At 46.4% G+C, this 12,929-nt stretch overlaps 1 long non-coding RNA gene across 1 annotated transcript in view; it reads right to left on the bottom strand.

Moving 5' to 3' along the window:
• LOC308624477 overlaps positions 1–12,390 on the bottom strand; it is a 31,024-nt gene extending 18,634 nt beyond the window's left edge. The window contains exons 1-5 of the long non-coding RNA XR_014016973.1: positions 12,326–12,390; positions 5,350–5,458; positions 3,029–3,130; positions 2,750–2,808; positions 755–1,995 (exon numbers count right to left, since the gene is read on the bottom strand). This is a non-coding gene — a long non-coding RNA (uncharacterized lncRNA). The remainder of the gene's footprint in view (positions 1–754; positions 1,996–2,749; positions 2,809–3,028; positions 3,131–5,349; positions 5,459–12,325) is intronic.
• Between the last annotated feature and the right edge of the window lie 539 nt (positions 12,391–12,929).

The raw sequence follows: 12,929 nt of genomic DNA, 5'->3' as shown, positions 1-12,929 counted from the left end.
TACCTTGGTGACCTAAAGGAGGCCCACAACTTCTGAGGAAGAGAAGGTCCTGGAGTTGGCAAAGTAATAGCAATATCACTATATCAAATATGGTTTTAAGTGGGGTAGACTTATGGAAAGTAGTATTAATAAATACTTGTGCGGGCATGTACCCAGAAAGACACAGAAACAGTGTATTTTCTCTGAGGACGACTGGGAGACAGGAGTGACAAGGAAATTTACTTTTCACTGAACACCTTTTTGAACTATTTCAATTTTTTTTTATCATGAGTATGTTATAGCTAGTCAAAAATAAATACGTTTCAAAATTTGAAAAACATAAAGAAATGCAGTGTTGGTCCTCAAAGAGTCATTTAGCCAGACTAACAGGCATGAGACTATTACAAAAAATATAAGACAGCACATAATCAAATACCAACTTGGGTGGTACTGACTACAATTAGAAAACAAAGAGACGTCTGTTCACCTGAAGGAGCTGGGTCTTAGATGAGGAAAGGAGACTTTTAGCCCAGGGAAATTTGAGCAAATAAAAGCAGGCAGAAGCAGAAATGTGCACAGATAAAGAACAATAGATTTGGGAGTCAGATAGGCCTGGTTCCAATCTTAACCCTAAACTTTACTACCTGAGTGAACTTGAATGAGTTTATAACCTCTTTCAACCTCAGATTTCTCATTTGTAAAATGAGGATAAGAGTACCTACCTTATAGGATTAAGAAAAGTTAAGGAATGTATGTAAAATGGTTAGCACAGTACCTGACATAGAGTAGGTGCTCAATTAAATGTTGCCTAGTATGAATATGGCTGAACAGAGAGACCAGTCTTGCTGGAGGACAGGGTATCCACTCAGGAGAAGGGGCAAGACAATACTGGCTATTACAGTTACAGCAAACTGTGGGCAGTCATCTCATCTTGTGGCTGGGGTTCCTGTAGCATAAGAATTATAAACAAGTATCACCATTACACATTCTCTAATGTTCAAGAAAGTGAGAAGTCTGACAGTTATAGGGTTTCTCTCTAGCATGGCGCCTCTGGTGCATAATCAAAACAGAATTCTGACTGAAGGCCTTCCCACAGTCATTATATTTATAGGGTCTTGCCCCAGTATGGATTCTCTAATGACGAGTAAGGCGTGCCTTGCACATGAAGCTTTTCCCACAGTCAATACATTCATGAGGCTTCTCTCCAGTGTGGACCCATTGGTGCTGAGCAAGATCCAAGTTCCACATGAAGCCTTTCCCACAGTCCTTACATTCATAAGTTTTCTCCCCAGTGTGGATTCTCTGATGTTGAAGAAGGACTGGGCTCTGAGTAAAACTTTTCCCACATTCCTTACATGTATATGGTTCCTCCCCGGTGTGGATTCGCTGATGTTGTGTACGGCTTGTGTTCTGACTAAAGCCCTTCCCACATTCCTTACATTCAAAGGGTTTCCCTCCGGTGTGAATTCTCTGGTGCCCAATCAGGTTTGACTTCCAAACGAAGGCTTTAGCACATTCTTGACATACGTAGGGTTTCACCCCAGTGTGAATCCTCTGATGTACAATGCAGTGTGATGTGAAACTGAAAGTCTTCCAGCATTCCTTTCATCCACAGACTTTCTTCCCAATATGAATTCTCTGATGTTGATCAAAGTCTTCATTTTGATCAAAACACTTGCCACATTCTTCACATATACAGAATACCTGCTCATGTAGACTTTTCTGAGGTACAAGGTGGGTATAAATCAGCATCCTTCAAATGCTCTTCTACTGAGATCATCTCATCCTGGACAATCACTTCTATAATGTCACATGTAGTGTTCTCCACACTTTCCCTATTGCGGTAGGCAGGCCATCTCATTAACCTGCTTTTCTCCTCTTCACAGGTTTTTCCAAACCAGAATTCCTGGGAACCACAGCACTGGGGTCCACCTGATAGCACCATGTGGTCCTGTGCCTCCTCAAAAGTATCCTCCTTCAGAATAAAACCTTCTTTCTCACTCTTGGACACAGACTCTGAAAGAAGAAACCAGAGCTGCAAATGTCATCATTACCCATGACAGAGTGACTAAGGTCACCAAGTGGTGTTAATATGTCCATTTTTCGCCAAGTGCCACCCCTGTGTCTAAGTGGCCCTGATCTAACTGAAAACGGCGAAACAGAGCTAACATACAGAAAGCAACCAAAATCAAAAGGCAGAAATTAGGCAGACAGTCCCTGAGGGCTGAGGGCTCTGATTTCCAGCACCAAAGCAAGCATGGGGCAGGCAGGTGGGGAGTTGGGGGTGGGGGATGCTCTTGGGAAATAGTTGAATTGAACTCTAAGGGAGATAAGTCAAAATTCCTTCTAGGTAGTTCAGTTTATAACATGAGAAGAACTAGCCAGGATTCAGAGCAGAGGACCTGTTCAGAAATAAAGAATATCTGTGGTATAGCTGGAGACCCTGAGCTTATCACACATGGTGGGGAGCACAAAGAAGACTCTCTCATACTTTTCAACACTGAATGGAAATAAAGTCTTCTCATTCAATCCAAACACCAGGTCCACCATGAACAGTGCTTCCCTGAATTACTTTAGGCAGTGTTGGCCAAAGTGTCTCTTTGTTCCATAGTGTCTTATTCAAATCTCTGTTTCAGCATCACATTTTGTTATAATTATACATTTTTGTATAATGTCTCATCAGACTGTGAGCCTTTCTGGGATAGGAGCCGTATATTACTTGATTTCTGATCCCTAGCAATGAACACAATGAGAAAAATACAGCATTTACCTTTAACATATTGATTCACCACTGCAGCCAGACAGGTAAGCCCTCTGTTCAGTTTGAGCCTAAGATGAAAGATCCATCCAAATTTAATTATCTGCACTTGTCCAAATAAAAGCTGGAAGTTTAGAGTTTACATTTCCTCTGATTAATTAGTTGATTTGCGGATTTTTAGAGGGTTTTTTATTTAGAACATAAATGGAATGGAATTTTAACATTTTACAAAAGAAAGACAGGAGAAAAATGTGTGACTGGGAGAAAAGTGCTCATTTACCTCTCACTTACCGGTACAAATTAGGCTTGGACCCTCTCCTTGCAGTTTCAGTTTCAATGGCTCTTCTACCTGCTCAAGATGGGAGATCCCAGCAGGCTTTAGAAATAGATATCCTGCCAGGATCAAGATATAAATAAGGCTGACTCAGCTGGAGGAGTGGGGCCCATTAGGAAAGGAGCTGAGACGGAAGTGGTAGGGGAGAATGAAGGTTGGGGGAAAGACTGGTAAAACAGATGACCTGAAACTTGAGAGTAATAAGAATATAAAGGATAGGAAATAGAGGTTCAGGGAAGTTGTGATTCCATCAGTTCACCAATATACAAAAACTTATCACTCATTTTAAAATGTCAAGAAGAAACAGGAAAGACTAAGGTCTCTTCTGCACCTGCCCCTAGAAGCTGAAAGCCAATTCACATAGCAAAGTATCAGGATAGGACAGAATTGCAAAGAGCTGTTCCTGAGGCTATGTTGGGAAAGCACCACCTCTTACTTTCCTTCCTTCCTATCTATTTATCTACTGCCTTCTCTTTTCACAAAGGATCAACAATGGGTCTCTCTATGGCATACATAGAAATGGCCTCATAGCCTAATTCAGCCACTCCCAGAAGTCACTTCTTACTCTAACAATAAACACCCCTATTTACAAAGGTCCACTCTAATAAATTCTTCAGATCTAGCTAAGATTGGTCTCTTTGTAACTCCCATCCAAATCCTCCTAAGAAACAGATCAATTCTGCAATTTCCAAATGATGACCTTTCAGTGTGATGAACTGGGAGATTGGGATTGACATATATACACTAATATGTATAAAATGGATAACTAATAAGAACCTGCTGTATAAAAAATTAAATAAATAAATAAATATATATATATGGAGAGGACTTAAAAAAAAATGATGACCTTTCATGCTTCTGAGGCAAAGGACTATGTGCCTCGTGAGTATTCTCTTCTTTAAGACTTTGACTAGGGACATGAGCTCCAAGGAGGGCTGCTGCAAGTCAGGGAGTTAGGGTTTTGCTCAAGGAATAACTTAGTTGTTAGCTTTCTGCCTAAAGCAGAGATGAGAATGCCCTTGAGTGGCAGGGAGAGTAGGTACTGAGATCCTGAGAGAATGCAGAGGACACTGTAGGTGCCTCCCTACATCCATTCTACCCCTCCCCCGCTAGGGAGTAGCCAGGCCCTTTGGGTGGGAGTGATCCCAAGTCCAGCTCCTGGTACAGGCCCTCACTGAGCTAAGCCAAACAGGTTATCCCATCCCACTCACTACAGGAGAGATCCGTTCAGGGACCAGCAATCCTGGCCAAGTCAATCAGTGCACAGCTTTTCCCTGGCTGTGGAGACCGATTTAGAGCTGGCATAAGACTTAAGATGGTGCAGCAGGGCAATACTTGGGACTGTGATTCACAATGGTTAAAGCCTAAGGAAGGCCTGCTCTGTTCCTCCCCATCGGTGTGAAGAAGCACAGTCCTGGTTACAACTACCAATCACCTTACAACCACGAGAGGAGCCAGACTGTAGACAAAACCAACATACGAGGAGACAGAGAAGAGCAGAGACTGAAATTCTGATCCAAATGTACCTGCAGCCCATTCTACCTATGGACTTCCCAATTACACAAAACAATAAATTCCTTTTTTATTTAAGCCAGTTTGAATTGGGTTGTTACTTGCAATCAATGGTATCCTAACATGGAAAGACTTCCAGACACAGCAAGGAACTGTGTGGATGGGGAAGATGAGGGCACAGCTCAAGTCACCTGTGCCCACAGAAGAGCCTCTGTGGGAAGAAGATGAAATGGGGCCGGGGGGGAATAAGAGGACACAGTTCTCGGTAGGAAATTAGGAGCAGGGAAGCCCTGTGTTGAGCCTAAACAAATGCCAGGGCTTTCCCACCAGAAATCCCTGAGGAACAGGAAGTATTTGGCTCAGGGGGTTAATCAGACTTCTTGATTTCTAATGAAAAAAATGGCCATGATACCCCAAAGGGCAATCTGAATCTTCTGCTGGAAGATTATAAGCAGGCCAGGAAAGTAGAAAGGCCACCTCAGATCAGAAAGGAAACAGAAAAGTCAGGGAGTAAAGATACATAACGGCCCTGAAAAGAACAGTGGAGATGGGGAGGAGGAAAAACAGGTGTATGAAGACGGCACACAGAAGAGCCCGGATGAATACAGCAAGGACTCAAGAAGATGGAAAACCATGGGAACACAGAGGAAAACAAGGAATCCCACTGGTGTCTACAGCACTAGGTTAAGAGAACACACACCCATGACAATTTAAAGATTAAGACAAGGGAAGTGGTCAGATGACTGGCACATGTATCCTCACTCACCTGAGGAGATGCCCCTCGGGCCCTCTCCATCCAGAGCTCCCTGAGGAGCCAAGCTCCATGGTGCTTCGTTCCAGCTGGAAAATCAGAGCCGGCCTGGGAAGTGGAAATGCTGCTTGACAGGAAGGAAATGGGACAGGCGGGTGAGTAGGGTGACATAGACCAATCCCAGGGCTCCTCCCAGGCCTGTGTCTTCAGGGGCGGGAGGGGAAGAAGGGAAATTACTAGGGAGAACAAGAAAAAGAAGTCCGGGGAAAGGGACAGGAGATCCAGGGGAGAGGGGCCTGGAGGCTCACAAAGGTCAGGAAACGGAGAGGAAGGGGTGCTCAATAACAGCGTGCGTGAGCAAATAGATGACTTTACTCTTTGAGGAACTGAGCTTTCTTGTGCTCTCCCTCTCCGAGAGCTCTCAAGTTCAGACGTCTGCATGAGGGTGGTTGGTACTGGGCTGGGTCTCCCAAACTGAGGTGGTGGGAACTGAGGGCTCAGAGGGGCACCAGGAATCTCCTCTCCTCCCACTGTATCCACAGCACATGAGTCAGGAGAATAGAAGCTCTCAGCCGGGGGTAAGGAAGTCCTATGTGAGGCCCAAATTGATACCAGGACTTCCTACTTCCCAGCAACCACTAAGGTTGGGTCATTAAGAATCCAAGAGCCTGTCAAACTCTTAGAGGAAAACATAGGCAGAACACTCTATGACATAAATCACAGCAAGATCCTTTTTGACCCACCTCCTAGAGGAATGGAAATAAAAACAAAAATAAACAAATGGGACCTAATGAAACTTCTTATAATTTATAAGACTTCTTATAATTCCCAGCCACTGCTTCATTCAGGATCTCAATCTCCATACTACGTAGGGGCCAATTCTGGTCCATTCCCATCAGTCCTTGCCCGGCAATGTTCTCACAGCAACTTCCCCAGCATTCCAAGGCTCAAAGACTTTGGCTGGCTCACTTCTGCTTGCCTAAAAAAGTCCAACTCCTCTGAACTGCAGACAATTCCAGTCACCATTCAGGGACCCAGCTTACTTCCCAAGGATCATCTCCTGCAAGACCACCCTCATGCCCTATACTGTCATGGTTCCGTTATGAACCCAAACCCTTTCCTTGCCCAGATCTGTATCCTTGGACCTACACCGCCCCCCGTCCCCACCCCCCCCTCCACCCCCGGCCTGAAGATCCAGATCCTTCCTCCTACTCCTGCAAGCTCATGTTCTTCTTAAGACCCACCTCAAACAAAAACATCTCTGTAAAACCAGTCGTGGAAATTCTGGCCATTCGTCGCCGCGCACAGCGCTCTGTGCTGGGACACCTCTGCCCCAAAATTGGCTCATGCCTGTGCATCTGCACGTGTGCTTCCCCTGCCGCCGCAAGCCTGGGGGATGTCGAATCCACTCTGCCCCTACCTGTTCCTCCGGGCCTTCCACTCTGGGCTGTACCCCGATTTATCGGTAGCCACACTGCCTCCTCTCCGCCCCTCGTGTGGGCCTAGAGCCCCGGGCAGAGCCGAGCCAGCTTCGTGGCGCCGGCTCAGCGCTCACCGGGCCCGACCGGGGACTGCCCAGGGTCAGGGAGGGACGCTCCAGACCCGGGCGGGCCTGACATAGCGGCCCCCGACCCGGGAGCCGCCCGAACAAGAGCCAGACTCGAAGCTCCAACCAGCCTCAGGCCCAGCTCCCTACTTTCTGCGTGGGCCCGGTCTCCGCATGCGAGAGGCGGAGGCTGCAGCACTCTTGCCATTCCGGCTTCTCTAGGACGGTGGAGGGCTCCGCGTCTCCATGGTACTCCCCTCTCGCCATGCAAAGTCGGGAGGGGAGAGTGGTCCAGCTCTCCCAGAGACACAGAGGGCTCCGGGCGCTGCACAAATCAAGGAGAACGGTAGGGGGGTGGGGGTGGGGGGAGGCTGGGGAGGAGGCTTCCTCTGGGAATCCTTTCCTGGCCCTTTTCTTCCCACTGACCACTCTTATCCACCTCATTGCACCTTTGTAGGATGGATGCTGGTATAAGGTAGCACATCCTTCACTTGACTATGCCTGTTCACATATCTGCCTCCTTTTACTAAGTTCTACATTCCCAGAGAGCAGACTATGTCCTTGATATGTTCATCTTTGTGCCTCTAACATCCGCCCAACGTCTAGCACCTCTTAAGGCCCAATTTCTTTAAGTGGCATAGAATGTTTGTTGAATAAAAGCATGATTAAATGTTGAACCAGTTTTTCAGTTGAAGAAAGTAAGGCCCAAAGAGAGGAAACGACTTACCTAACATCACACAGCATGTCAGGAAGCTATGCGTTTAAAGAAAGTTGTGGAAATAAAGGAAGACCTCCCAACTGAGAACAAGCAACGGCTATTTATTCAGAGCTTATTATAGCAAGGAAGTCATCCACCATACTTGCATTTGGCAGAGAAGTGGGAAAGCTCTGTAGTAGGAAAAAAGGGAGACTTCAGGTATGCTCTGATTAAAGACTGTAGGCATGAGGGCTTACTAGAAGCAAAGCATCTTATGTGATTGGTTGGGAAGCATTATTCAAATTTTGGCTGTTTGAGGCTTATTACTACCGGGGTTATTTTGGCCTCCTGGACTGATTGCTACAGATAGTAGTTTGAACTCTTGGACTGGTTACTGTAGATAGTGGGTTGGTTTCCTGGACGGGCTGCTGCAGATTGTGGGTCAGAGTTCTATTTTTCTATATGGTTTGGCCATTGTTCATTTGTATATTCAGTCTCTTGGGTGAACGAGGTAGGAAGATGATGTCTGCTTCACAGTAATTCAAGTCTACAGGTTCAGATGAGTTATAGCTACCCAGGTACTGAGAGCTTACAGATACCATACCTATGAAAAGTCACAGAGCAAAGGAGACCTCAGATGAACTCCCAGGCTTGTTGGTTGGTTGGTTGGTTTCTAAGAGGATACTGGAATAACTCATAAAGGGACACTAGCTGATAGTCTGTGAGTGCTGAGAAAGAAGCAGAGACTCTTAACTTGGGGAAGATCACTAGGAAGGTTGAGCATACAAAAAAAAATGTTCCCATGATTTTCTTTGGGACCAGATGGAGAAAACTGAACTGGTGACAAAACAATTATGGGAGTTTTAGCTCAGAACAAGGAGCCCTCAGATAACTGATGACTAAGTCATCGTCCACCTGAAAAAAAGGTCTCTTATGACTATGATCAGCGTTTGGTTCAAAATCTTTTAGAAAACTAAAGAGGAGAGGAATAGTCTATCATAATTAACCATATATTTTTACTCTCTCTATTGTTCTTCTGTCAAACACACAGCAGCAGGCAAGGCCAAGGCCAAGGCTAACTCCTAACTGATTTGACCAGTAAAGATACAATATGCCATTTTTAGATTCATATAATGTATTACTTACATAAACAGCAAAGGGAAGAGTAACCAAATATCCCAGTTCCCCAAGTCCTTGTCCCACACACCAAAAACAATGACACGGAAACAAAAGGGGGCTGGACGACTGCAACGTGGGTTGTGGAATACGCCTTGCTGAGGAGACAATTTTAGACTGCAGCTAAACAGCGTTATAGTCTGCAGTTATAACCTGAGGAGAGTGGGGCAGAAAGCCTCATACCTCATCAGAATCTGGGAAGCAATGACAAATTGTCTCATGGCAGCCTCCCACGGGGATAGGGACAGAAGAGGGAGATGGCCTCAAAATCTTGTAAAGTTCCTCTCATCCTCTCATGTTCTGGAATGATCACAAGATGACCTGCCAAGACTCAAATTAGCTATTGTTCAAGCCTATGCCTGCACGGCCTACATAGATAATGCGTGAAATTGCCAGGGCACCATGGTAGACACATTCCCCTACAACTTTACCTCCTAACTTCTAACACAGAAAGAATTCTCAGGAGCATAAGTCACCACATAGGTCATCAGATACTCTAATTAATTGTACAGATAGAGGATTGGGCCAAATATATTCCATTTGTCTTAGGTAGCATTGGACAAGAGTGACCAGGATTACGACTCACAGTAGTATAACCAGGCTCACTGGAGGAAAGACCATGTCAGGCTCCACATCCAGAGCCAAGCCAACTAAATGTGTCATTAATCCAGGCGAGAGAAGAAAAACTAGCAATGGCACATATCCCAGCTAAACTGGCTAGCAAAAAATCCAGGTCAATACAATTGTCCATTACCATTCATGCTAGAGAATTTAGAAAAATCACTGATCTGTGAAAAATGTACAAGAGAGTTCAACATAACAGTATGAGGCTAAAGGGAATCACATCAATGTCCATAAAGTTAATCCTGTTCTATTGTTTCTTGATGAGGCTGTTCCTTTCTGGAGTCAATGGCTGTTGGGAGGATTCTGAGAGTTTTTAAACTAAGATCATTTGCTGACCAGTAGTCAAACTGAGGGTAGTGGCAAAGCCTGGGTTAAATCTGCCAGATATCCCACAAACAAAACCTAAGATAGATTAACGATCCCTCCCTCTGCCCCTGACTTCAGAGTCTAAGGTGTTTTCTTTTTCCCAACCAGGGTTGTTCCTCTCCTTCCACAGCCACATGATCATTACGACCAGTCTCTGCCACAATTACTTCACCTTTTCCCCCCAATCCTCCCCATGTCCTCCCGCACTATACGCTTCAGCTCATCCCTAGTTAGCTCAGAAGTTCCTACTTATAAAACGTGTAACACCCTAGACCATCTCCCACCCTCTGACATGTGAGTCATGCCAAAATCACCTTAGGAGTTACCACCTCATAATTCATGATCATTATAATCATTTTCTATAATTGCCTAAATCCAGCTACAACTATAATTTCCTATCTGAGTACTGATTTCACTATATGCCGTAAGTTTTGGTTTTCATTTTCGTTCATGTCAAGGTATTTTCTAATTTCTCTTGTAAATGCTTCTTTCAAGAAAGCATTAGGAAGCTTGTACATGGATTCTTGCAGACTCCATGTGTGTCTTTTTCCCTTATGATTTGGCTATGTATCCTTAGTACACCACTCTAATAGATCTTAGTCATGAGTAAAACTATATGCTGAGTCCTGTGAGTTCTTCTAGGGAATCTCTGAATGTGAAGGTGGTCCCGGAGATCCCTGATATGGGTTATGAGAACTAGACTGCATAAAACATGTAAAGCATTTGGCGTAATTCTTGGCTCATGGTAAGTTCTCAAAATAAGAATGGTAAAATTCTTAAATGGTAAAAAATAAGTGGTCACGGTGGCAATGGGGATGACCAGCACAGGGCCATGAACAGAATAGGCACTCAATGTCAATTATTCCAATCCCCATCCTATTCCTTCATTCACTTCCACTATATGCCCTCATATCTCTTAGCCTCTTAGTGCATGAACAGCCCAATACCTTTAATAATGGCATCTCATTGCCAGCAAGTACCTCAAGTTCAGCCTCTTGTTTGATACAGCAGAACAGCAGGGCCCAGAAAGGTGAAATGAAATGTCCCATATCATGTCGTGAGTTGGTGACAGAGTTGAGACAAGAATCCAGGTTTGCCCTTTAAGTCCTACACTGGCTTCACTGTCACCTGGTACATGAGATGCAGACTAGGAGTAAGGTAATTAACCTGGGGCCAGGCTGTCAAGAACCCAGGTGCTATGGATGGGTTTCCTTCTCTTCCTGGAAAAAAGAAAACTTGAAAGCTAGGGAGGAAGAGGAGCCATAAATAAGCCCAGCTCTAAGTTAAATGAGACTACTTTCTGATCTAAAGGTAGAGTGAAATAATTTTTTTCCCTGCATCTCCATTTCAAAGGTACAGCTGTTGACTCCGAGGGGTGAGGCAGTGGGCAGGAAGTGGCTAGCACTGGGGGAGGAATCAATATCACCCAGAATTGGAACAAAGGGTAAACAAGACTCAAGGGATAGCCAGGGTATCCGGTCTAGAGCATGCCCAGAGGAACCACAGCAGGTAAAGGAATTCTTTGGCCGGTGCGCAGTTGCTTCAAGTTCTGGCCATGTACGGAATGAAAAGACATGAGATCTGACGGCACCAGAAACCCACTTGAGCCCTGTGGGTCAACCCACTCAACCCAGGGACTTCCCTGGTGGTCCAGTGGTTAAGACTCCACGCATCCCTGGTGGGGGAACTAAGACCCCACATCCCACATACGGCGCAGCGAGGCCAAAAAAAAAAAAAAGAACTCATCCCACCCTCCGGCCCACCATGTAATGTGTAAATGAGGTGAGCAACAGAGGAGCACAAAAAGTGTTGAAGGATAACAGAAAGGACGGACTCCTATAAGAGGAGAATTCCCAGGCTTGTGGCCTTAAGTGGTGGCTTCTCTCAGCGCGCGCGCGTTGGAAACAGCAGCGGTCTAAGCAGATAGGTTAGGGGGTCCCCGAGAAAGAGAACAAAGGATGACTTTCTTGAGAACTCATTCTGGCCTAACCCATTTTGTGATCTAAGCCTGGCTGCAACGCTTGCCCTTGAACAGGTCTCAGTAATTAACGATCTTAAAGGAGGGAATGCAGAAACACGGGAGGACCAGTCAAGAAACCATAGTGCAGCCCTGGGGCAGCCTCCTGGTTCCTCAAGGGATATACATAATAACATATCTTTGAGTTCTGCAGGAACTAAGCCCCCCCCCCGGGGGGAGGATGGAATTAAGATGTCAACCCTCCTGAATTCAATCAACTAAAGCTTGGACTCTGTCAACCTTTGCCCGGATTCTATGCTAAATTCTGCTCCCCTCAAGCCCCCCTCATGAATATGCATGGTAATATGCATGTATCATTAGCTTAAACCTTCCCCAACTTTGCTGTTCAGGGTGACACTGCTTTGGGAAAGAGCTCTGGTGTTCTCCTTACTTGCTGCAAGTAATAATAAAGCCTTCCTTCTCCCGATCACAGTGGGCGGGAAGGAGTCAGCCCTCTCCGACAAGTCTCTCCCCACCCACCCCCACCAGCCCCACTCCATTACTGATTGCTCCGCAGACGAAATGAGAGACACACAGCCCTCTGCGCAAAGATCCGCCGACTTACGGACAGAGGGCGCCTCCGGACTGAGAACTGCCTGCGGCGCCTACCTAAAGACGCGTTTACGGAGGTGGCGGGGGGCGGAAGTACGTCATCGCCTTTCCGGCCCTCAGGCCCCAAGGCCGCTCTAGCAGGCCCGGAGGTCGCCTATGCTGATCATTGATCCTCCTCGACTGCCCCGCCCACCATGGTGACTCCGCCCCCACCCTCACCCGGAGGTGCGGCTGGAGTGGGGAAGGCTGAGACTTGACGCAGGCCTGCGGTCCTCACTCTGCCCCGATGGGCCCCGGCCATTCCGGAGGACTGGGAGGGCAGCCGCGTGGGCCGATTTCCCAGGGGCAGGCCATCCTCCACCTGCTGGTATATCTGGCCACCCTTCAGTGGCCCGGACCTAGACGAACGGGTGGCTGGACCTGCTGGCATGGGAAGGGCTCAGTGCAGCGTGATGGGTCAAAGCCGGAAACCGCAATGAGCTGGAGACTCTTCCCCCTCCTCTGAGCACTCCGGCCACATAGGCTCCCTTGGGACGACCCTGCCAAATGCCTTAGAAGCACGTCCCCTCCACCCACCCTTACACACAACACACGTTGACCTGGCCTTGTCCTCCGGG

This window comes from Mesoplodon bidens (assembly GCF_964165515.1).
Source record: "Mesoplodon bidens genome assembly, chromosome: 10".
Classification (NCBI taxonomy): Eukaryota; Metazoa; Chordata; class Mammalia; order Artiodactyla; family Ziphiidae; genus Mesoplodon; species Mesoplodon bidens.
Note: the sequence above shows the minus strand (reverse complement) of the source record. Positions and strands in the feature narration are given on the sequence as shown.